The following is a 25,209-nucleotide window of genomic DNA, read 5'->3' on the forward strand; positions in this document are numbered from 1 at the left end:
AAGCATAGAAAGTTAGAGTGTCAGTCTGCTTGTACTTAAGTCAGAATGTTTCCTTTTGTATTAAATTCCGATGCAATTTCTGTGCTCATCGTCAATTAGAAGGTCCAAGGTATACAGTAAACCTGAAGTGATGCATAGGAATCTAAAACTGGACTCACAGGAGAGGTTCAAATCATAGGAAGTTAGAGTGTCGGTCCTCTTGTACTTAAGTCGGCATTGTGCCTTTTGTATTACATTCAGATGCAATTTCTGTGTTTCATCGTCAATAAGAAGGTCCAAGGGATACAGTAAACCTGAAGTGAAGCATCGGAATCTAAAACTGGACTCACCGGAGAGGTTCAAAACATAGATAGTTAGAGTGTCAGTCCACTTGTACTTAAGCTGGCATTGTGCCTTTTGTATTAAATTCGGATGCAGTTTCTGTGTTTCATCGTCAATAAGACGGTCCAAGGGATACAGTAAACCTGAAGTGAAGGATCGGAATCTAAAACTGGACTCACACTAGAGGTTCAAATCATAGAAAGTTAGAGTGTCAGTCCTCTTGTGCTTAAGTTGGCATTGTGCCTTTTGTATTAATTTCGGATGCAATTTCTGTGTTTCATCGTCAATAAGAGGGTCCAAGGGATACAGTGAACCTGAAGTGAAGCATCGGAATCTAAAAGTGCACTCACAGGAGAGGTTCAAAGCATAGACAGTTAGAGTGTCAGTCCTCTTGTACTGAAGTCGGCATTGTGCCTTTTGTATTAAATTCGGATGCAATTTCTGTGTTTCATCGTCAATAAGAAGGTCCAAGGGATACAGTAAACCTGAAGAGAAGCATCGGAATGTAAAACTGGACTCACTGGAGAGATTCAAATCATAGTAAGGTAGAGTGTCAGTCCTCTTGTACTTAAGTCGCCATTGTGCCTTTTGAATTTAAGTCCGATGCAATTTCTGTGCTTCTTCGTCAATTAGAGGTCCTAGGGATACACTAAACCTGAGGTGAAGCATCGGAATCTAAAACTGGACTCACTGTTGAGGTTCAAATCATAGAAAGTTAGATTGTCAGTCCTCTTGTACTTAAGTCGGTAATATGCTTATTGTATTAAATTCGGATGCAATTTCTGTGTTTCTTCGTCAATAAGAAGGTCCAAGTGATACAGTAAACCTGAAATGAAGCGTCGGAATCTATAACTGGACTCACAGGAGAGGTTCAAATCATAGAAAGTTAAAGTGTCAGTCCTCTAGTACTTAAGTCGGCATTGTGAATTTTGTATTAAATTCGGATGCAATATCTCTGTCTCATCGTCAATAAGATGGTCCAAGGTATACAGTAAACCTGAAGTGAAGCATCGGAATCTAAAACTGGACTCACAGGAGGGGTTCAAATCATAGAAAGTCAGAGTGTCAGTCCTCTTGTACTTCAGTCGGCATTGTGCCTTTTGTATTAAATTCGGATGCAATTTCTGTGCTTCATCGTCAATAAAAAGGTGCAAGGTATACAGCAAACCTGAAGTGAAGCATCGGAAACTAATACTGGACTCACAGGAGACGTTGAAATCATAGAAAGTTAGAGTGTCAGTCATCTTGTACTTAAGTCGGCATTGTGCCTTTTGTATTAAATTCGGATGCAATTTCTGTGTTTCATCGTCAATAAGAAGGTCCAAGGGATACACTAAACCCGAAGTGAAGCATCGAAATCTAAAACTGGACTCACAGGGGACGTTCAAATCATAGAAAGTTAGACTGTCAGTCCTCTTGTACTTAAGTCGGCATTGTGCTTTTGTATTAAATTTGGATGCAATTTCTGTGTTTCATCGACAATAAGAAGGTCCAAGGGATACAGTAAAACTGAAGGGAAGCATCGGAATCTAAAACAGGACTCACAGGATAGGTTCAAATCATAGAAAGTTAGAGTGTCAGTCCGCTTGTACTTAAGTCAGAATGTTTCCTTTTGTATTAAATTCCGATGCAATTTCTGTGCTCATCGTCAATTAGAAGGTCCAAGGTATACAGTAAACCTGAAGTGATGCATAGGAATCTAAAACTGGACTCACAGGAGAGGTTCAAATCATAGGAAGTTAGAGTGTCAGTCCTCTTGTACTTAAGTCGGCATTGTGCCTTTTGTATTAAATTCGGATGCAATATCTCTGTCTCATCGTCAATAAGATGGTCAAAGGTATACAGTAAACCTGATGTGAAGCATCGGAATCTAAAACCAGACTCACAGGAGAGGTTCAAATCGTAGAGAGTTAGAGTGTCAGTCCTCTTGTACTTAAGTCGGCATTGTGTATTTTGTATTAAATTCGGATGCAATTTTTGTGTTTTATCGCTAATACGAAGGTCCAAGGGTTACAGTGAACCTAAAGTGAAGCATCGGAATCTAAAACTGGACTCACAGGAGAGGTTAAAATCATAGGAAGTTAGAGTGTCGGTCCTCTTGTACTTAAGTCCTCATTGTGCATTTTGTATTACATTCAGATGCAATTTCTGTGTTTCATCGTCAATAAGAAATTCCAAGGGATACAGTAAACCTGAAGTGAAGCATCGGAATCTTAAACTGGACTCACCGGAGAGGTTCAAATCATAGATAGTTAGAGTGTCAGTCCACTTGTACTTAAGTCGGCATTGTGCCTTTTGTATTAAATTCGGATGCAATTTCTGTGTTTCATCGTCAATAAGACGGTCCAAGGGATACAGTAAACCTGAAGTGAAGGATCGGAATCTAAAACTGGACTCACAGGAGAGGTTCAAATCATAGAAAGTTAGAGTGTTAGTCCTCTTGTGCTTAAGTCGGCATTGTGCCTTTTGTATTAATTTCGGATGCAATTTCTGTGTTTCATCGTCAATAAGAGGGGCCAAGGGATACAGTGAACCTGAAGTGAAGCATCGGAATCTAAAAGTGCACTCGCAGGAGAGGTTCAAAACATAGAAAGTTAGAGTGTCAGTCCTCTTGTACTTAAGTCGGCATTGTGCCTTTTGTATGAAATTCGGACGCAATTTCTAAGTTTCATCGTCAATTAGAAGATCCAAGGGATACAGTAAACCTGAAGTGAAGCATCGGAATCTAAAACTGGACTCACAGGAGAGGTTTAAATAATAGAAAGTTAGAGTGTCAGTCCTCTTGTACTTAAGTCGGCATTGTGCCTTTTGTATTAAATTCGGATGCAATTCCTGTGTTTCTTCGTCAATAAGAAGGTCCAAGGGATACAGTAAACCTGAAGAGAAGCATCGGAATGTAAAACTGGACTCACTGGAGAGATTCAAATCATAGTAAGGTAGAGTGTCAGTCCTCTTGTACTTAAGTCGCCATTGTGCCTTTTGAATATAAGTCCGATGCAATTTCTGTGCTTCGTCGTCAATTAGAGGTCCTAGGGATACACTAAACCTGAGGTGAAGCATCGGAATCTAAAACTGGACTCACTGTTGAGGTTCAAATCATAGAAAGTTAGAGTGTCAGTTCTCTTGAGCTTAAGTCGGCAATGTGCTTTTTGTATTAAATTCGGGTGCAATTTCTGTGTTTCATCGTCAATAAGAATGTCCAAGTGATACAGTAAACCCGAAGTGAAGCGTCGGAATCTGAAACTGGACTCACAGGAGAGGTTCAAATCATAGAAAGTTAAAGTATCAGTCCTCTTGTACTTAAGTCGGCATTGTGCTTTTGTATTAAATTTGGATGCAATTTCTGTGTTTCATCGACAATAAGAAGGTCCAAGGGATACAGTAAACCTGAAGGGAAGCATCGGAATCTAAAACAGGACTCACAGGATAGGTTCAAATCATAGAAAGTTAGAGTGTCAGTCCGCTTGTACTTAAGTCAGAATGTTTCCTTTTGTATTAAATTCCGATGCAATTTCTGTGCTCATCGTCAATTAGAAGGTCCAAGGTATACAGTAAACCTGAAGTGATGCATAGGAATCTAAAACTGGACTCACAGGAGAGGTTCAAATCATAGGAAGTTAGAGTGTCACTCCTCTTGTACTTAAGTCGGCATTGTGCCTTTTGTATTAAATTCGGATGCAATATCTCTGTCTCATCGTCAATAAGATGGTCAAAGGTATACAGTAAACCTGATGTGAAGCATCGGAATCTAAAACCAGACTCACAGGAGAGGTTCAAATCGTAGAGAGTTAGAGTGTCAGTCCTCTTGTACTTAAGTCGGCATTGTGTATTTTGTATTAAATTCGGATGCAATTTTTGTGTTTTATCGCTAATACGAAGGTCCAAGGGTTACAGTGAACCTCAAGTGAAGCATCGGAATCTAAAACTGGACTCACAGGAGAGGTTCAAATCATAGGAAGTTAGAGTGTCGGTCCTCTTGTACTTAAGTCCTCATTGTGCATTTTGTATTACATTCAGATGCAATTTCTGTGTTTCATCGTCAATAAGAAATTCCAAGGGATACAGTAAACCTGAAGTGAAGCATCGGAATCTTAAACTGGACTCACCGGAGAGGTTCAAATCATAGATAGTTAGAGTCTCAGTCCACTTGTACTTAAGTCGGCATTGTGCCTTTTGTATGAAATTCGGACGCAATTTCTGTGTTTCATCGTCAATAAGACGGTCCAAGGGATACAGTAAACCTGAAGTGAAGGATCGGAATCAAAAACTGGGCTCACAGGAGAGGTTCAAATCATAGAAAGTTAGAGTGTTAGTCCTCTTGTGCTTAAGTCGTCATTGTGCCTTTTGTATTAAATTCGGATGCAATTTCTGTGTTTCATCGTCAATAAGAAGGTCCAAGGGATACACTAAACCCGAAGTGAAGCATCGAAATCTAAAACTGGACTCACAGGGGACGTTCAAATCATAGAAAGTTAGACTGTCAGTCCTCTTGTACTTAAGTCGGCATTGTGCTTTTGTATTAAATTTGGATGCAATTTCTGTGTTTCATCGACAATAAGAAGGTCCAAGGGATACAGTAAACCTGAAGGGAAGCATCGGAATCTAAAACAGGACTCACAGGATAGGTTCAAATCATAGAAAGTTAGAGTGTCAGTCCGCTTGTACTTAAGTCAGAATGTTTCCTTTTGTATTAAATTCCGATGCAATTTCTGTGCTCATCGTCAATTAGAAGGTCCAAGGTATACAGTAAACCTGAAGTGATGCATAGGAATCTAAAACTGGACTCACAGGAGAGGTTCAAATCATAGGAAGTTAGAGTGTCAGTCCTCTTGTACTTAAGTCGGCATTGTGCCTTTTGTATTAAATTCGGATGCAATATCTCTGTCTCATCGTCAATAAGATGGTCAAAGGTATACAGTAAACCTGATGTGAAGCATCGGAATCTAAAACCAGACTCACAGGAGAGGTTCAAATCGTAGAGAGTTAGAGTGCCAGTCCTCTTGTACTTAAGTCGGCATTGTGTATTTTGTATTAAATTCGGATGCAATTTTTGTGTTTTATCGCTAATACGAAGGTCCAAGGGTTACAGTGAACCTAAAGTGAAGCATCGGAATCTAAAACTGGACTCACAGGAGAGGTTCAAATCATAGGAAGTTAGAGTGTCGGTCCTCTTGTACTTAAGTATTCATTGTGCATTTTGTATTACATTCAGATGCAATTTCTGTGTTTCATCGTCAATAAGAAATTCCAAGGGATACAGTAAACCTGAAGTGAAGCATCGGAATCTTAAACTGGACTCACCGGAGAGGTTCAAATCATAGATAGTTAGAGTCTCAGTCCACTTGTACTTAAGTCGGCATTGTGCCTTTTGTATTAAATTCGGATGCAATTTCTGTGTTTCATCGTCAATAAGACGGTCCAAGGGATACAGTAAACCTGAAGTGAAGGATCGGAATCAAAAACTGGACTCACAGGAGAGGTTCAAATCATAGAAAGTTAGAGTGTTAGTCGTCTTGTGCTTAAGTCGGCATTGTGCCTTTTGTATTAATTTCGGATGCAATTTCTGTGTTTCATCGCCAATAAGAGGGGCCAAGGGATACAGTGAACCTGAAGTGAAGCATCGGAATCTAAAAGTGCACTCGCAGGAGAGGTTCAAAACATAGAAAGTTAGAGTGTCAGTCCTCTTGTACTTAAGTCGGCATTGTGCCTTTTGTATGAAATTCGGACGCAATTTCTGTGTTTCATCGTCAATTAGAAGATCCAAGCGATACAGTAAACCTGAAGTGAAGCATCGGAATCTAAAACTGGACTCACAGGAGAGGTTTAAATAATAGAAAGTTAGAGTGTCAGTCCTCTTGTACTTAAGTCGGCATTGTGCCTTTTGTATTAAATTCGGATGCAATTCCTGTGTTTCTTCGTCAAGAAGAAGGTCCAAGGGATACAGTAAACCTGAAGAGAAGCATCGGAATGTAAAACTGGACTCACTGGAGAGATTCAAATCATAGTAAGGTAGAGTGTCAGTCCTCTTGTACTTAAGTCGCCATTGTGCCTTGTGAATATAAGTCCGATGCAATTTCTGTGCTTCGTCGTCAATTAGAGGTCCTAGGGATACACTAAACCTGAGGTGAAGCATCGGAATCTAAAACTGGACTCACTGTTGAGGTTCAAATCATAGAAAGTTAGAGTGTCAGTCCTCTTGAGCTTAAGTTGGCAATGTGCTTTTTGTATTAAATTCGGGTGCAATTTCTGTGTTTCATCGTCAATAAGAATGTCCAAGTGATACAGTAAACCCGAAGTGAAGCGTCGGAATCTGAAACTGGACTCACAGGAGAGGTTCAAATCATAGAAAGTTAAAGTATCAGTCCTCTAGTACTTAAGTCGGCATTGTGCCTTTTGTATTAAATTCGGATGCAATATCTCTGTCTCATCGTCAATAAGATGGTCCAAGGTATACAGTAAACCTGAAGTGAAGCATCGGAATCTAGAACTGGACTCACAGGAGAGGTTCAAATCATAGAAAGTCAGAGTGTCAGTCCTCTTGTACTTCAGTCGGCATTGTGCTTTTGTATTAAATTCGGATGCAATTTCTGTGTTTCATCGTCAATAAGAAGGTCCAAGGTATACAGCAAACCTGAAGTGAAGCATCGGAATCTAATACTGGACTCACAGGAGACGTTGAAATCATAGAAAGTTAGAGTGTCAGTCATCTTGTACTTAAGTCGGCATTGTGCCTTTGGTATTAAATTCGGATGCAATTTCTGTATTTCATCGTCAATAAGAAGGTCCAAGGGATACACTAAACCCGAAGCGAAGCATCGAAATCTAAAACTGGACTCACAGGGGAGGTTGAAATCATAGAAAGTTAGACTGTCAGTCCTCTTGTACTTAAGTCGGCATTGTGTTTCTGTATTAAATTCGGATGCAATTTCTGTGTTTCATCGTCAATAACAAGGACCAAGGGATACAGTAAATCTGAAGTGAAGCATCGGAATCTAAAACTGGACTCACAGGAGAGGTTCAAATCATAGACAGTTAGAGTGTCAGTCCGCTTGTACTTAAGTCGGAAAGTTGTCTTTTGTATTAAATTCGGATGCAATATCTGTGTCTAATCATCAATATGAAGGTCCAAGGTATACAGTAAACCTGAAGTGAAGCATAGGAATCTAAAACTGGACTCACAGGAGAGGTTCAAAACATTGAAAGTTAGGTTGTCGGTCCTCGTGTACTTAAGTCGGCATTGTGCCTTTTGTATTAAATTCTCACGCAATTTCTGTGTTTCATCGTCAATAAGAAGATCCAAGGGATACAGTAAACCTGAAGTGAAGCATCGGAATCTAGAACTGGACTCACAGGAGAGGTTCAAATCATAGAAGGTAAAAGTGTCAGTCCTCTAGTACTTAAGTCGGTATTGTGCCTTTTGTATTCAATTCGGACGCAATTTCTGTGTTTCATCGTCAATAAGATGGTCCAAGGATACAATAAACCAGAATTGAGGCATAGGAATCTAAAACTGGACTCACAGGAGAGGTTCAAATCATAGAAAGTCAGAGTGTCAGTCCTCTTGTACTTCAGTCGGCATAGTGCTTTTGTATTAAATTCGGATGCAATTTCTGTGCTTCTTCGTCAATAAGAGGTCCTAGGGATACACTAAACCTGAGGTGAAGCATCGGAATCTAAAACTGGACTCACTGTTGAGGTTCAAATCATAGAAAGTTAGAGTGTCAGTCCTCTTGTACTTAAGTTGGCAATGTGCATTTTGTATTCAATTCGGATGCAATTTCTGTGTTTCATCGTCTATATAGAAGGTCCAAGTGATACAGTAAACCTGAAGTGAAGCGTCGGAATCTGAAACTGGACTCACAGGAGAGGTTCAAATCTTAGAAAGTTAGAGTGTCGGTCCTCTAGTACTTAAGTCGGCATTGTGCCTTTTGTATTAAATTCGGATGCAATATCTCTGTCTCATCGTCAATATGATGGTCCAAGGTATACACTAAACCTGAAGTGAAGCATCGGAAACTAAAACTGGACTCACAGGAAAGGTTCAAATCATAGAAAGTTAGAGTGTCAGTCCTCTTGTACTTAAGTCAGCATTGTGCCTTTTGTATTAAATTCGGATGCAATTTCTGTGTTTCATCGCCAATAAGAAGGTCCAAGGGATAGAGTGAACCTAAAGTGAAGCATCGGAATCTAAAACTGGTATCACAGGAGAGGTTCAAATCATAGAAAGTTAGAGTGTCAGTCCTCTTGTACTGAAGTCGGCATTGTGCCTTTTGTATTACATTCGGATGCAATTTCTGTGTTTCATCGTCAATAAGATGGTCCAAGGGATACAGTAAACCTGAAGTCAAGCATCGGAATCTAAAACTGGACTCACCGGAGAGGTTCAAATCATAGATAGTTAGAGTGTCAGTCCACTTGTACTTAAGTCGGCATTGTGCCTTTTGTATAAAATTCCGATGCAATATCTGTGATTCATCGTCAATAAGACGGTCCAAGGGATACAGTAAACCTGAAGTGAAGCATCAGAATCTAAAACTGGACTCACAGGAGAGGTTCAATTCATAGAAAGTTAGAGTGTCAGTCCTCTTGTACCTAAGTCAGCATTGTGCCTTTTGTATTAAATTCGGATGCAATTTCTATGTTTCATCGTCAATAAGATGGTCCAAGGTATACAGTAAACCTGAAGTGACGCATCGGAATCTATAACTAGACGCACTGGAGAGGTTCAAATCATAGAAAGTTAGAGTGTCAGTCCCCTTGTACTTAAGTCGGCATTGTGCCTTTTGTATTAATTTCGGATGCAATTTCTGTGTTTCATTGTCAATAAGAGGGTCCAAGGGATACAGTGATCCTGAAGTGAAGCATCGGAATCTAAAAGTGGACTCATAGGAGAGGTTCAAATCATAGAAAGTTAGAGTGTCAGTCCTCTTGTACTTAAGTCGGCATTGTGCCTTTTGTATTAAATTCGGATGCAATTTCTGTGTTTCATCGTCAATCCGAAGGTCCAAGGGATACAGTAAACCTGAAGAGAAGAATCGGAATCTAAAACAGGACTCACTGGAGTGGTTCAAATCATAGAAAGTTAGAGTTTCAGTCCTCTTGTACTTAAGTCGGCATTTCGCCTTTTGTATTTAATTCGGAAGCAATTTCTGTGTTTCCTCGTCAATAAGAACGTCCAAGGGATACAGTAAACCTGAAGTAAAGCACCGGAATCTAAGACTAGACTCACAGGAGAGGTTCTAATCATAGAAAGTTAGAGAGTGTCAGTACTCTTGTACTTAAGTCGGTATTGTGCCTTTTGAATTTAATTCCGATTCAATTTCTGTGATTCATCGTCAATGAGAAGGTGCAAGGTATACAGTAAACCTGAAGTGAAGCATCGGAATCTAAAAGTGGACTCACAGGAGGGGTTCAAATCATAGAAAATTAGAGTGTCAGTCCTCTTGTACTTAAGTCGGCATTGTGCCTTTTGTATTAAATTTGGACGCAGTTTCTGTGGTTCATCGTCAATAAGAAGATCCAAGGGATACAGTAAACCTGAAGTGAAGCATCGGAATCTAAAACTGGACTCACAGGAGAGGTTCAAATCATAGAAGGTAAGAGTGTCAGTCCTCTTGTACTTAAGTCGGCATTGTGCCTTTTGTATTAATTTCGGACACAATTTCTGTGTTTCATCGGCAATAAGAAGTTCCAAGGGATACAGTAAACCTGAAGTGAAGAATCGGAATCTAAAACTGGACTCACAGGAGAGGTTCAAATCATAGAAAGTTAGTGCGTCAGTCCTCTTGCACTTAAGTCGGCATTGTTCCTTTTGTATTAATTTCGGATGCAATTTCTGTGTTTCATTGTCAATAAGAAGGTCCAAGGGATACAATAAACCTGAATTGAAGCATCGGAATCTAAAACTGGACTCACAGGAGAGGTTTAAATCATAGAAAGTTAGAGTGTCAGTCCTCTTGTACTTAAGTCGGCATTGTGCCTTTTGTATTAAATTCGGATGCAATTTCTGTGTCTCATCGTCAATACAAAGGTCCAAGGGATACAGTAGACCTGAAGAGAAGAATCGCAATCTAAAACCGGACTCACTGGAGAGGTTCAAATCATAGAAAGTTAGAGTGTCAGTCCTCTTGTACTTAAGTCGGCATGCCTTTTGTATTTAAATCGGATGCAATTTCTGTGTTTCCTCGTCAATAAGAACGTCCAAGGGATACAGTAATCCTGAAGTGAAGCATCGGAACCTAAAACTGGACTCACAGGAGAGGTTCATATCATAGAAAGTTACAGTGTCAGTCCTCTTGTACATAAGTCGGCATTGTGCTTTTTGTATTAAATTCGGATGCTATATCTGTGTTTCATCGTCAATAAGAAAGTCAATGGATAGAGTAAACCTGAAGTGAAGCATCGGAATCTAAAACTGGACTCACAGAAGAGGTTCAAATCATAGAAAGTTAGAGTGTCAGTCCTCTTGTACTTAAGTCGGCATTGTGCCCTTTGCATTTACTTCGGATGCAATTTCTGTGTTTCATCGTCAATGAGAAGGTCCAAGGGGTACAGTGAACCTGAAGTGAAGCATCGGAATCTAAAACTGGACTCACAGGAGAGGTTCAAATCATAGAAATGTAGAGTGTCAGACCTCTTGTACTTAAGTCGGCATTGTGCCTTTTGTATTAAATTCGGATGCTAGTTCTGTGTTTCATCGTAAATAAGAAGGTCCAAGGGATACAGTAAACCTGAGGTGAAGCATCGGAATCTAAAACTGGACTCACAGGAGAGGTTCAAATCATAGAAAGTTAGATTGTCAGTCCTCTTGCACTTAAGTCGGCATTGTTCCTTTTGTATTAAATTCGGATGCAATTTCTGTGTTTCATCGTGAATAAGATGGTCCAAGGGATACAATAAACCTGAATTGAAGCATTGGAATCTAAAACTGGACTCACAGGAGGGGTTTAAATCATAGAACGTTAGAGTGTCGGTCCTCTTGTACTTAAGTCGGCATTGTGCCTTTTGTATTAAATTCGGACGCAATTTCTGTGTTTCATCGTTAATAAGAAAATCCAAGGGATACAGTAAACCTGAAGTGAAGCATCGGAATCTAAAACTGGACACACAATAGAGGTTCAAATCATAGCAAGTTAGAGTGTCAGTCCTCTTGTACTTAAGTCGGCATTGTGCCTTTTGAATTTAATTCCGATGTAATATCTGTGTTTCATCGTCAATGAGAAGGTGCAAGGTATACAGTAAATCTGAAGTGAAGCATCGGAATCTAAAACTGGACTCACAGGAGAGGTTCAAATCATAGAGAGTTAGAGTGTCAGTCCTCTTGTAATTAAGTCGGCATTGTGCCTTTTGTATTAAATTCGGATGCAATTTCTGTATTTCATCGTCAATAAGAAGGTCCAAGGGATACAGCAAACCAGAAGTGAAGCACCGGAATCTAAAACTGGACTCACAGGGGAGGCTCTAATCATAGAAAGTTAGAGAGTGTCAGTACTCTTGTACTTAAGTCGGCATTGTGCCTTTTGAATTTAATTCCGATGCAATATCTGTGTTTCATCGTCAATGAGAAGGTGCAAGGTATACAGTAAACCTGAAGTGAAGCATCGGAATCTAAAACTGGACTCACAGGAGAGGTTCAAATCATAGAGAGTTAGAGTGTCAGTCCTCTTGTAATTAAGTCGGCATTGTGCCTTTTGAATTTAATTCCGATGCAATATCTGTGTTTCATTGTCAATAAGAAGGTCCAAGGGATACAGTAATCCTGTAGTGAAGCATCGGAATCTAAAACTGGACTCACAGGAGAGGTTCAAATCATAGAAATTTAGAGTGTCAGTCCTCTTGTACTTACGTCGGCATTGTGCCTTTTGTATTAAATTCAGATGCAATTTATGTGTGTCATCGTCAATAAGAAGGTCCAAGGGATACAGTAAACCTGAAGTGAAGCATCGGAATCTGAATCTGGACTCACAGGAGAGGTTCAAATCATAGAAAGATAGAGTGTCAGTCCTCTTGTACTTAAGTCGGCATTGTGCCTTTTGTATTCAATTCGGATGCAATTTCTGAGTTTCATCGTCAGTAAGAAGGTCCAAGGGATACAGTAAACCTGAAGCGAAGCATCGGAATCTAAAACTGGACTCACTGGAGAGGTTCAAATCACAGAAAGTTAGAGTGTCAGTCCTCTTGTACTTAAGTCGGCTTTGTGCCTTTTGTATTAAATTCGGATGCTATTTCTGTGTTCCTTCGTCAATAAGAAGGGCCAAGGGATACAGTAAACCTGAAGTGAAGCATTGGAATCTAAAACTGGACTCACAGGAGAGGTTCGAATCATAGAAATGTTGGAGTGTCAGTCCTCTTGTACTTATGTCGGCATTGTGCCTTTTGTATTAAATTCGGATGCAATTTCTGTGTTTCGTCGTCAGTAGGAACGGTCCGAGGGATACAGTAAACCTGAAGTGAAGCATCAGAATCTAAAACTGGACTCACAGGAAAGGTTCTAATCAATGAAAGTTAGAGAGTGTCAGTCCTCTTGTACTTAAGTCAGCATTGTGCCTTTTGTATTAAATTCGGATGCAATTTCTGTGTTTCATCGCCAATAAGAAGGTCCAAGGGATACAGTAAACAGGAAGTGAAGCATCGGAATCTAAAACTGGACTTACAGGAGAGGTTCAAATCATCGAAAGTTCGAGTGTCAGTCCACTTGTACTTAAATCGGCATTGTATCTTTTGTTTTAAATTTGGAGGCAATTTTTTGTGTTTCATCGTCAATAAGAAGGTCCAAGGGATACAGTAAACCTGAAGTGAAGCATCGGAATCTAAAACTGGACTCACAGGAGAGGTTCAAATCATATAAAGTTAGAGTGTCAGTCCTCTTGTACTTAAGTCGGCATTGTGCCTTTTGTATTAAATACGGATGCAATTTCTGTGTTTCATCGTCAATAGGAATGTCCAAGGGATACAGTAAACACGAGGTGAAGCATCGGAATCTAAAACTGGACTCACAGGAGAGGTTCAAATCATAGAAAGTTAGAGTGTCAGTCCTCTTGTACTTAAGTCGGCATTGTGCCTTTTGTACTAAATTCGGATTCAATTTCTGTGTTTCATCGTCACTAAGAAGGTCCAAGGGATACAGTAAACCTGAAGTGAAGCATCGGAATCTAAAACTGGACTCACAGGAGAGGTCCAAATCATAGAAAGTTAGAGTGTTAGTCCTCTTATACTTAAGTCGGCATTGTGCCTTTTGTATTCAATTCGGATGCAATTTCTGTGTTTCATCGTCAATAAGAAGGTCCAAGGAATACAGTAAACCTGAAGTGAAGCATCGGAATCTAAAACTGGACTCACAGCATAGGTTCAAATCATAGAAAGTTAGAGTGACAGTCCTCTTGTACTTAAGTCGGCATTGTGCCTTTTGTATTAAATTCGGATAAAATTTCTTTGTTTCATCGTCAATAAGAAGGTGCAAGGGATACAGTAAACCTGGAGTGAAGCATCGGAATCTAAATCTGGACTCTCAGGAGACGTTCAAATCATGGAAAATTAGAGTGTCAGTCCTCTTGTACTTATGTCGGCATTGTGCCTTTTGAATTTAAGTCCGATACAATTTCTGTGCTTCTTCGTCAATAAGAGGTCCTAGGGATATACTAAACCTCAGGTGAAGCATCGGAATCTAAAACTGGACTCACTGTTGAGGTTCAAATCATAGAAGGTTAGAGTGTCAGTCCTCTTGTACTTAAGTCGGCAATGTGCTTTTTGTATTAAATTCGGATGCAATTTCTGTGTTTCATCGTCTATATAGAAGGTCCAAGTGATACAGTAAACCTGAAGTGAAGCGTCGGAATCTGAAACTGGACTAACAGGAGATGTTCAAATCATAGAAAGTTAGAGTGTCAGTCCTCTAGTACTTAAGTCGGCATTGTGCCTTTTGTATTAAATTCGGATGCAATATCTCTGTCTCATCGTCAATTAGATGGTCCAAGGTATACAGTAAACCTGAAGTGAAGCATCGGAAACTAAAACTGGACTCACAGGAGAGGTTCAAATCATAGAAAGTTAGAGTGTCCGTCCTCTTGTACTTAAGTCAGCATTGTGCCTTTTGTATTAAATTCGGATGCAATTTCTGTGTTTCATCGCCAATAAGAAGGTCCAAGGGATAGAGTGAACCTAAAGTGAAGCATCGGAATCTAAAACTGGTATCACAGGAGAGGTTCAAATCATAGAAAGTTAGAGTGTCAGTCCTCTTGTACTGAAGTCGGCATTGTGCCTTTTGTATTACATTCAGATGCAATTTCTGTGTTTCATCGTCAATAAGATGGTCCAAGGGATACAGTAAACCTGAAGTGAAGCATCGGAATCTAAAACTGGACTCACCGGAGAAGTTCAAATCATAGATAGTTAGAGTGTCAGTCCACTTGTTCTTAAGTCGGCATTGTGCCTTTTGTATTAAATTCGGATGCAATATCTGTGATTCATCGTCAATAAGACGGTCCAAGGGATACAGTAAACCTAAAGTGAAGCATCGGAATCTAAAACTGGAATCACAGGAGAGGTTCAAATCATAGAAAATTAGAGTGTCAGTCCTCTTGTACCTAAGTCAGCATTGTGCCTTTTGTATTAAATTCGGATGCGATTTCTATGTGTCATCGTCAATAAGATGGTCCAAGGTATACAGTAAACCTGAAGTGACGCATCGGAATCTAAAACTGGACGCACTGGAGAGGTTCAAATCATAGAAAGTTAGAGTGTCAGTCCTCTTGTACTTAAGTCGGCATTGTGCCTTTTCTATTAATTTGGGATGCAATTTCTGTGTTTCATTGTCAATAAGAGGGTCCAGGGGATACAGTGATCCTGAAGTGAAGCATCGGAATCTAAAAGTGGACTCATAGGAGAGGTTCAAATCATAGAAAGTTAGAGTGTCAATCCTCTTGTACTTAAGTCGGCATTGTGCCTTTTGTATTTAATTCGGATGCAATTTCTGTGTTTCATCGTCAATACGAAGGTCCGAGGGATACAGTAAACCTGAAGAGAAGAATCGGAATCTAAAACCGGACTCACTGGAGAGGTTCAAATCATAGAAAGTTAGAGTGTCAGTCCTCTTGTACTTAAGTCGGCATTTCGCCTTTTGTATTTAAATCGGAAGCAATTTCTGTGTTTCTTCGTCAATAAGAACGTCCAAGGGATACAGTAAACCTGAAGTGAAGCACCGGAATCTAAAACTGGACTCACAGGGGAGGCTCTAATCATAGAAAGTTAGAGAGTGTCAGTACTCTTGTACTTAAGTCGGCATTGTGCCTTTTGAATTTAATTCCGATGCAATATCTGTGTTTCATCGTCAATGAGAAGGTGCAAGGTATACAGTAAACCTGAAGTGAAGCATCGGAATCTAAAACTGGACTCACAGGAGAGGTTCAAATCATAGAGAGTTAGAGTGTCAGTCCTCTTGTAATTAAGTCGGCATTGTGCCTTTTGAATTTAATTCCGATGCAATATCTGTGTTTCATTGTCAATAAGAAGGTCCAAGGGATACAGTAATCCTGTAGTGAAGCATCGGAATCTAAAACTGGACTCACAGGAGAGGTTCAAATCATAGAAATTTAGAGTGTCAGTCCTCTTGTACTTACGTCGGCATTGTGCCTTTTGTATTAAATTCAGATGCAATTTATGTGTGTCATCGTCAATAAGAAGGTCCAAGGGATACAGTAAACCTGAAGTGAAGCATCGGAATCTGAATCTGGACTCACAGGAGAGGTTCAAATCATAGAAAGTTAGAGTGTCAGTCCTCTTGTACTTAAGTCGGCATTGTGCCTTTTGTATTCAATTCGGATGCAATTTCTGAGTTTCATCGTCAGTAAGAAGGTCCAAGGGATACAGTAAACCTGAAGCGAAGCATCGGAATCTAAAACTGGACTCACTGGAGAGGTTCAAATCACAGAAAGTTAGAGTGTCAGTCCTCTTGTACTTAAGTCGGCTTTGTGCCTTTTGTATTAAATTCGGATGCTATTTCTGTGTTCCTTCGTCAATAAGAAGGGCCAAGGGATACAGTAAACCTGAAGTGAAGCATTGGAATCTTAAACTGGACTCACAGGAGAGGTTCGAATCATAGAAAAGTTGGAGTGTCAGTCCTCTTGTACTTATGTCGGCATTGTGCCTTTTGTATTAAATTCGGATGCAATTTCTGTGTTTCGTCGTCAGTAGGAACGGTCCGAGGGATACAGTAAACCTGAAGTGAAGCATCAGAATCTAAAACTGGACTCACAGGAAAGGTTCTAATCAATGAAAGTTAGAGAGTGTCAGTCCTCTTGTACTTAAGTCAGCATTGTGCCTTTTGTATTAAATTCGGATGCAATTTCTGTGTTTCATCGATAATAAGAAGGTCCAAGGGATACAGTAAACAGGAAGTGAAGCATCGGAATCTAAAACTGGACTTACAGGAGAGGTTCAAATCATCGAAAGTTCGAGTGTCAGTCCACTTGTACTTAAATCGGCATTGTATCTTTTGTTTTAAATTTGGAGGCAATTTTTTGTGTTTCATCGTCAATAAGAAGGTCCAAGGGATACAGTAAACCTGAAGTGAAGCATCGGAATCTAAAACTGGACTCACAGGAGAGGTTCAAATCATATAAAGTTAGAGTGTCAGTCCTCTTGTACTTAAGTCGGCATTGTGCCTTTTGTATTAAATACGGATGCAATTTCTGTGTTTCATCGGCAATAGGAATGTCCAAGGGATACAGTAAACACGAGGTGAAGCATCGGAATCTAAAACTGGACTCACAGGAGAGGTTCAAATCATAGAAAGTTAGAGTGTCAGTCCTCTTGTACTTAAGTCGGCATTGTGCCTTTTGTACTAAATTCGGATTCAATTTCTGTGTTTCATCGTCACTAAGAAGGTCCAAGGGATACAGTAAACCTGAAGTGAAGCATCGGAATCTAAAACTGGACTCACAGGAGAGGTCCAAATCATAGAAAGTTAGAGTGTTAGTCCTCTTATACTTAAGTCGGCATTGTGCCTTTTGTATTCAATTTGGATGCAATTTCTGTGTTTCATCGTCAATAAGAAGGTCCAAGGAATACAGTAAACCTGAAGTGAAGCATCGGAATCTAAAACTGGACTCACAGCATAGGTTCAAATCATAGAAAGTTAGAGTGACAGTCCTCTTGTACTTAAGTCGGCATTGTGCCTTTTGTATTAAATTCGGATAAAATTTCTTTGTTTCATCGTCAATAAGAAGGTGCAAGGGATACAGTAAACCTGGAGTGAAGCATCGGAATCTAAATCTGGACTCTCAGGAGACGTTCAAATCATGGAAAATTAGAGTGTCAGTCCTCTTGTACTTATGTCGGCATTGTGCCTTTTGAATTTAAGTCCGATACAATTTCTGTGCTTCTTCGTCAATAAGAGGTCCTAGGGATATACTAAACCTCAGGTGAAGCATCGGAATCTAAAACTGGACTCACTGTTGAGGTTCAAATCATAGAAGGTTAGAGTGTCAGTCCTCTTGTACTTAAGTCGGCAATGTGCTTTTTGTATTAAATTCGGATGCAATTTCTGTGTTCCATCGTCTATATAGAAGGTCCAAGTGATACAGTAAACCTGAAGTGAAGCGTCGGAATCTGAAACTGGACTAACAGGAGATGTTCAAATCATAGAAAGTTAGAGTGTCAGTCCTCTAGTACTTAAGTCGGCATTGTGCCTTTTGTATTACATTCAGATGCAATTTCTGTGTTTCATCGTCAATAAGATGGTCCAAGGGATACAGTAAACCTGAAGTGAAGCATCGGAATCTAAAACTGGACTCACCGGAGAAGTTCAAATCATAGATAGTTAGAGTGTCAGTCCACTTGTACTTAAGTCGGCATTGTGCCTTTTGTATTAAATTCGGATGCAATATCTGTGATTCATCGTCAATAAGACGGTCCAAGGGATACAGTAAACCTAAAGTGAAGCATCGGAATCTAAAACTGGAATCACAGGAGAGGTTCAAATCATAGAAAATTAGAGTGTCAGTCCTCTTGTACCTAAGTCAGCATTGTGCCTTTTGTATTAAATTCGGATGCGATTTCTATGTGTCATCGTCAATAAGATGGTCCAAGGTATACAGTAAACCTGAAGTGACGCATCGGAATCTAAAACTGGACGCACTGGAGAGGTTCAAATCATAGAAAGTTAGAGTGTCAGTCCTCTTGTACTTAAGTCGGCATTGTGCCTTTTGTATTAATTTCGGATGCAATTTCTGTGTTTCATTGTCAATAAGAGGGTCCAGGGGATACAGTGATCCTGAAGTGAAGCATCGGAATCTAAAAGTGGACTCATAGGAGAGGTTCAAATCATAGAAAGTTAGAGTGTCAATCCTCTTGTACTTAAGTCGGCATTGTGCCTTTTGTATTTAATTCGGATGCAATTTCTGTGTTTCATCGTCAATACGAAGGTCCGAGGGATACAGTAAACCTGAAGAGAAGAGTCGGAATCTAAAACCGGACTCACTGGAGAGGTTCAAATCATAGAAAGTTAGAGTGTCAGTCCTCTTGTACTTAAGTCGGCATTTCGCCTTTTGTATTTAAATCGGAAGCAATTTCTGTGTTTCTTCGTCAATAAGAACGTCCGAGGGATACAGTAAACCTGAAGTGAAGCACCGGAATCTAAAACTGGACTCACAGGAAAGGTTCTAATCATAGAAAGTTAGAGAGTGTCAGTACTCTTGTACTTAAGTCGGTATTGTGCCTTTTGAATTTAATTCTGATTCAATTTCTGTGATTCATCGTCAATGAGAAGGTGCAAGGTATACATTAAACCTGAATTGAAGCATCGGAATCTAAAAGTGGACTCACAGGAGGGGTTCAAATCATAGAAAGTTAGAGTGTCAGTCCTCTTGTACTTAAGTCGGCATTGTGCCTTTTGTATTAAATTCGGACGCAGTTTCTGTGGTTCATCGTCAATAAGAAGATCCAAGGGATACAGTAAACCTGAAATGAAGCATCGGAATCTAAAACTGGACTCACAGGAGAGGTTCAAATCATAGAAGGTAAGAGTGTCAGTCCTCATGTACTTAAGTCGGCATTGTGCCTTTTGTATTAATTTCGGACACAATTTCTGTGTTTCATCGTCAATAAGACGTTCCAAGGGATACAGTAAACCTGAAGTGAAGAATCGGAATCTAAAACTGGACTCACAGGAGAGGTTCAAAACATAGAAAGTTAGTGCGTCAGTCCTCATGCACTTAAGTCGGCATTGTTCCTTTTGTATTAAATTCGGATGCAATTTCTGTGTTTCATTGTCAATCAGATGGTCCAATGGATACAATAAACCTGAACTGAAGCATCGGAATCTAAAACTGGACTCACAGGAGAGGTTTAAATCATAGAAAGTTAGAGTGTCAGCCCTATTGTACTTATGTCAGCATTGTGCCTTTTGTATTAAATTCGGATGCAATTTCTGTGTTTCTTCGTCAATAAGAAGGGCCAAGGGATACAGTAGACCTGAAGAGAAGAATCGGAATCTAAAACCGGACTCACTGGAGAGGTTCAAATCATAGAAAGTTAGAGTGTCAGTCCTCTTTTACTTAAGTCGGCATTTCGCCTTTTGTATTTAAATCGGATGCAATTTCTGTGTTTCCTCGTCAATAAGAACGTCCAAGGGATACACTAAACCTGAAGTGAAGTGTCGGAACCTAAAACTGGACTCACGGGAGAGGTTCATATCATAGAAAGTTACAGTGTCAGTCCTATTGTACATAAGTCGGCATTGTGCCTTTTGTATTAAATTCGGATGCTATTTCTGTGTTTCATCGTCAATAAGAAAGTCAATGGATAGGGTAAACCTGAAGTGAAGCATCGGAATCTAAAACTGGACTCACAGGAGAGGTTCAAATCATAGAAAGTTAGAGTGTCAGTCCTCTTGCACTTAAGTCGGCATTGTGCCCTTTGCATTTATTTCGGATGCAATTTCTGTGTTTCATCGTCAATAAGAAGGTCCAAATGATACAGTGAACCTGAAGTGAAGCATCGGAATCTAAAACTGGAATCACAGGAGAGGTCAAATCATAGAAAGTTAGAGTGTCAGTCCTCTTGTACTTAAGTCGGTATTGTGCCTTTTGTATTCAATTCGGATGCAATTTCTGTGTTTCATCGTCAATAAGAAGGTCCAAGGGATGCATTAAACCTGAAGTGGAGCATCGGAATCTAAAACTGGACTCACAGGAGTGGTTCAAATCTTAGAAATGTAGAGTGACAGACCTCTTGTACTTAAGTCGGCATTGTGCCTTTTGTATTAAATTCGGATGCAATTTCTGTATTTCATCGTCAATAAGAAGGTCCAAGGGATACAGTAAACCGGAAGTGAAGCACCGGAATCTAAAACTGGACTCACAGGAGAGGTTCTAATCATAGAAAGTTAGAGTGTGTCAGTACTCTTGTACTTAAGTCGGCATTGTGCTTTTTGAATTTAAATCCGATGCAATTTCTGTGTTTCATCGTCAATGAGAAGGTGCAAGGTATACAGTAAACCTGAAGTGAAGCATCGGAATCTAAAACTGGACTCACAGGAGACGTTCAAATCATAGAGGGTTAGAGTGTTAGTCCTCTTGTACTTAAGTCGGCATTGTGCCTTTTGTATTAAATTCGGACGCAATTTCTGTGTTTCATCGTCAATAAGAAGTTCCAAGGGATACATTAAACCTGAAGTGAAGAATCGGAATCTAAAACTGGACACACAGGAGAGGTTCAAATCATAGAAAGTTAGAGCGTCATTCCTCTTGCACTTAAGTCGGCATTGTTCCTTTTGTATTAAATTCGGATGCAATTTCTGTGTTTCATCGTCAATAAGATGGTCCAAGGGATACAATAAACCTGAATTGAAGCATCGGTATCTAAAACTGCACTCACAGGAGAGGTTTAAATCATAGAAAGTTTGAGTGTCAGTCCTCTTGTACTTAAGTCGGCATTGTGCCTTTTGTATTAAATTCGGATGAAATTTCTGGGTTTCATCGTCAATAAGAAGGTCCAAGGGATTCAGTAAACCTGAAGAGAGGCATCGGAATGTAAAACTGGAGTCACTGGGGAGATTCATTTCATAGTAAGGTAGAGTGTCAGTCCACTTGTACTTAAGTCGCCATTGTGCCTTTTGAATTTAAGTCCGATGCAATTTCTGTGCTTCTTCGTCAATAAGAGGTCCTAGGGATACACTAAACCTGAGGTGAAGCATCGGAATCTAATACTGGACTCACTGGAGAATTTCAAATCATAGAAAGTTAGAGTGTCAGTCCTCTTGTACTTAAGTCGGCAATGTGCCTTTTGTATTAAATTCGGATGCAATTTCTGTGTTTCATCGTCAATAAGAAGGTCCAAGTGATACATTAAACCTGAAGTGAAGCGTCGGAATCTGAAACTGCACACACAGGAGAGGTTCGAATCATAGAAAGTTAGAGTGTCAGTCCTCTAGTACTTAAGTTGGCATTGTCAATTTTTTATTTAATTCGGATGCAATATCTCTGTCTCATCGTCAATAAGATGGTCCAAGGTATACAGTAAACCTGAAGTGAAGCATCGGAATCTAAAACTGGACTCACAGGAGAAGTTCAAATCATAGAAAGTTAGAGTGTCAGTCATCATGTTCTTAAGTCGGCTTTGTGCTTTTTGTATTAAATTCGGATGCAATTTCTGTGTTTCATCGTCAATAAGAAGGTCCAGGGGATACACTAAACCCGAAATGAAGCATCGGAATCTAAAATTGGACTCACAGGAGAGGTTCACATCTAGAAAGTTAGACTGCCAGTCCTCTTGTACTTAAGTCGGCATTGTTTTTTGTATTAAATTCGGATGCAATTTCTATGTTTCATCGTCAATAACAAGAACCAAGGGATACAGTAAACCTGAAGTGAAGCATCGGAATCTAAAACTGGACTCACAGGAGAGGTTGAAATCATAGAAACTTAGAGTGTATGTCCGCTTGTACTTAAGTCGGAATGTTGCCTTTTGTATTAAATTCGGATGCAATATCTGTGCCTCATCGTCAATATGAAGGTCCAAGGTATACAGTAAACCTGAAGTGAAGCATAGGAATCTAAAACTGGACTCACAGGAGAGGTTCAAATCATAGAAAGTTAGAGTGTCGGTCCTTGTGTACTTAATTCGGCATTCTGCCTTTTGTATTACATTCAGATGCAATGTCTGTGTTTTATCGTCAATAACAAGGACCAAGGGATACAGTAAACCTGAAGTGAAGCATCGGAATCTAAAACTGGACTCACAGGAGAGGTTCAATTCATAGAAAGTTAGAGTGTCAGTCCTCTTGTACTTAAGGCGGCATTGTGCCTATTGTATTAAATTCGGATGCAATTTCTGTGTTTCATCGCCAATAAGAAGGTCCAAGGGATACAGTGAACCTAAAGTGAAGCATCGGAATCTAAAACTGGACTCACAGGAGGGGTTCAAATCATAGAAAGTTAGAGTGTCGGTCCTCTTGTACTTAATTCGGCATTGTGCCTTTTGTATTACATTCGGATGCATTTTCTGTGTTTCATCGTCAATAAGAAGGTCCAAGGGATACAGTAAACCTGAAGTGAAGCATCGGAATCTAAAACTGGTCTCACCGGAGAGGTTGAAATCATAGATAGTTAGAGTGTCAGTTCACTTTTACTTAAGTCGGCATTGTGCCTTTTGTATTAAATGCGGATGCAATTTCTGTGTTTCATCGTCAATAAGACGGTCCAAGGGATACAGTAAACCTGAAGTGACGCATCGGTATCTAAAACTGGACGCACCGGAGAGGTTCAAATCATAGAAAGTTAGAGTGTCAGTCCTCTTCTACTTAAGTCGGCATTGTGCCTTTTGTATTAAATTCGGATGCAATTTCTGTGTTTCATCGTCAATAAGAAAGTCCAAGGGATACAGTAAACCTGAAGTGAAGCATCATAATCTAAAACTGGACTCACAGGAGACTTTCAAATCACAGAAAGTTAGAGTGTCAGTCCTCTTGTACTTAAGTCGGCATTGTGCAATTTGTATTTATTTTGGCTGCAATTTCTGTGTTTCATCGTCAATAAGAAGGTCCAAGGGATACAGTAAGCACGAAGTGAAGCATCGAAATCCAAAACTGGACTCACAGCAGAGGTCAAATCATAGAAAGTTAGAGTGTCAGTCCACTTGTACTTAAGTCGGCATTGTGCATTTTGTTTTAAATTCGGATGCAATTTCTGTGTTTCATCGTCAATAAGAAGGTCCAAGGGATACAGTAAACCTGAAGTGAAGCATCGGAATCAAAATCTGACTCACAGGAGGGGTTCAAATCATAGAAAGTTAGAGTGTCAGTCCTCTTGTACTTATGTCGGTATTGTGCCTCTTGTATTTAATTCGGATGCAATTTCTGTGTTTCATCGTCAATAAGAAGGTCCAAGGGATACAGTAAACCTGAAGTGAAGCATCGGAATCTAAAACTGGACTCACAGCATAGGTTCAAATCATAGAAAGTTAGAGTGACAGTCCTCTTGTACTTAAGTCGGCATTGTGCCTTTTGTATTAAATTCGGATAAAATTTCTTTGTTTCATCGTCAATAAGAAGGTGCAAGGGATACAGTAAACCTGGAGTGAAGCATCGGAATCTAAATCTGGACTCTCAGGAGACGTTCAAATCATAGAAAGTTAGAGTGTCAGTCCTCTTGTACTTATGTCGGCATTGTGCCTTCTGTATTAAAATCGGATGCAATTTCTGTGTTTCGACGTCAGTAGGAACGGTCCAAGGGATACAGTAAACCTGAAGTGAAGCATCAGAATCTAAAACGGGACTCACAGGAAAGGTTCTAATCACAGAAAGTTAGAGAGTGTCAGTCCTCTTGTACTTAAGTCAGCATTGTGCCTTTTGTATTAAATTCGGATGCAATTTCTGTGTTTCATCGTCAATAAGAAGGTCCAAGGGATACAGTGAACCTAAAGTGAAGCATCGGAATCTAAAACTGGACTCACAGGAGAGGTCAAATCATAGTAAGTTAGAGTTTCAGTCCTCTTGTACTTTAGTCGGTATTGTGCCTTTTGTATTCAATTCGGATGCAATTTCTGTGTTTCATCGTCAATAAGAAGGTCCAAGGGATACAGTAAACCTGAAGTGAAGCATCGGAATCTAAAACTGGACTCACAGGAGAGGTTCAAATCATAGAAATGTAGAGTGACAGACCTCTTGTACTTAAGTCGGCATTGTGCCTTTTGTATTAAATTCGGATGCAATTTCTGTATTTCATCGTCAATAAGAAGGTCCAAGGGATACAGTAAACCGGAAGTGAAGCACCGGAATCTAAAACTGGACTCACAGGAGAGGTTCTAATCATAGAAAGTTAGAATGTGTCAGTACTCTTGTACTTAAGTCGGCATTGTGCTTTTTGAATTTAAATCCGATGCAATTTCTGTGTTTCATCGTCAATGAGAAGGTGCAAGGTATACAGTAAACCTGAAGTGAAGCATCGGAATCTAAAACTGGACTCACAGGAGACGTTCAAATCATAGAGGGTTAGAGTGTTAGTCCTCTTGTACTTAAGTCGGCATTGTGCCTTTTGTATTAAATTCGGACGCAATTTCTGTGTTTCATCGTCAATAAGAAGATCCAGGGTATATAGTAAACCTGAAGTGAAGCATCGGAATCTATAACTGGTCTCACAGGAGAGGTTCAAATCATAGAAGGTAAGAGTGTCAGTCCTCTTGTACTTAAGTCGGCATTGTGCCTTTTGTATTAAATCCGGACGCAATTTCTGTGTTTCATCGTCAATAAGAAGTTCCAAGGGATACAGTAAACCTGAAGTGAAGAATCGGAATCTAAAACTGGACTCACAGGAGAGGTTCAAATCATACAAAGTTAGAGCGTCAGTCCTCTTGCACTTAAGTCGGCATTGTTCCTTTTGTATTAAATTCGGAGGC

This window comes from Schistocerca americana, chromosome 4 (assembly GCF_021461395.2).
Source record: "Schistocerca americana isolate TAMUIC-IGC-003095 chromosome 4, iqSchAmer2.1, whole genome shotgun sequence".
Taxonomy (NCBI): Eukaryota; Metazoa; Arthropoda; class Insecta; order Orthoptera; family Acrididae; genus Schistocerca; species Schistocerca americana.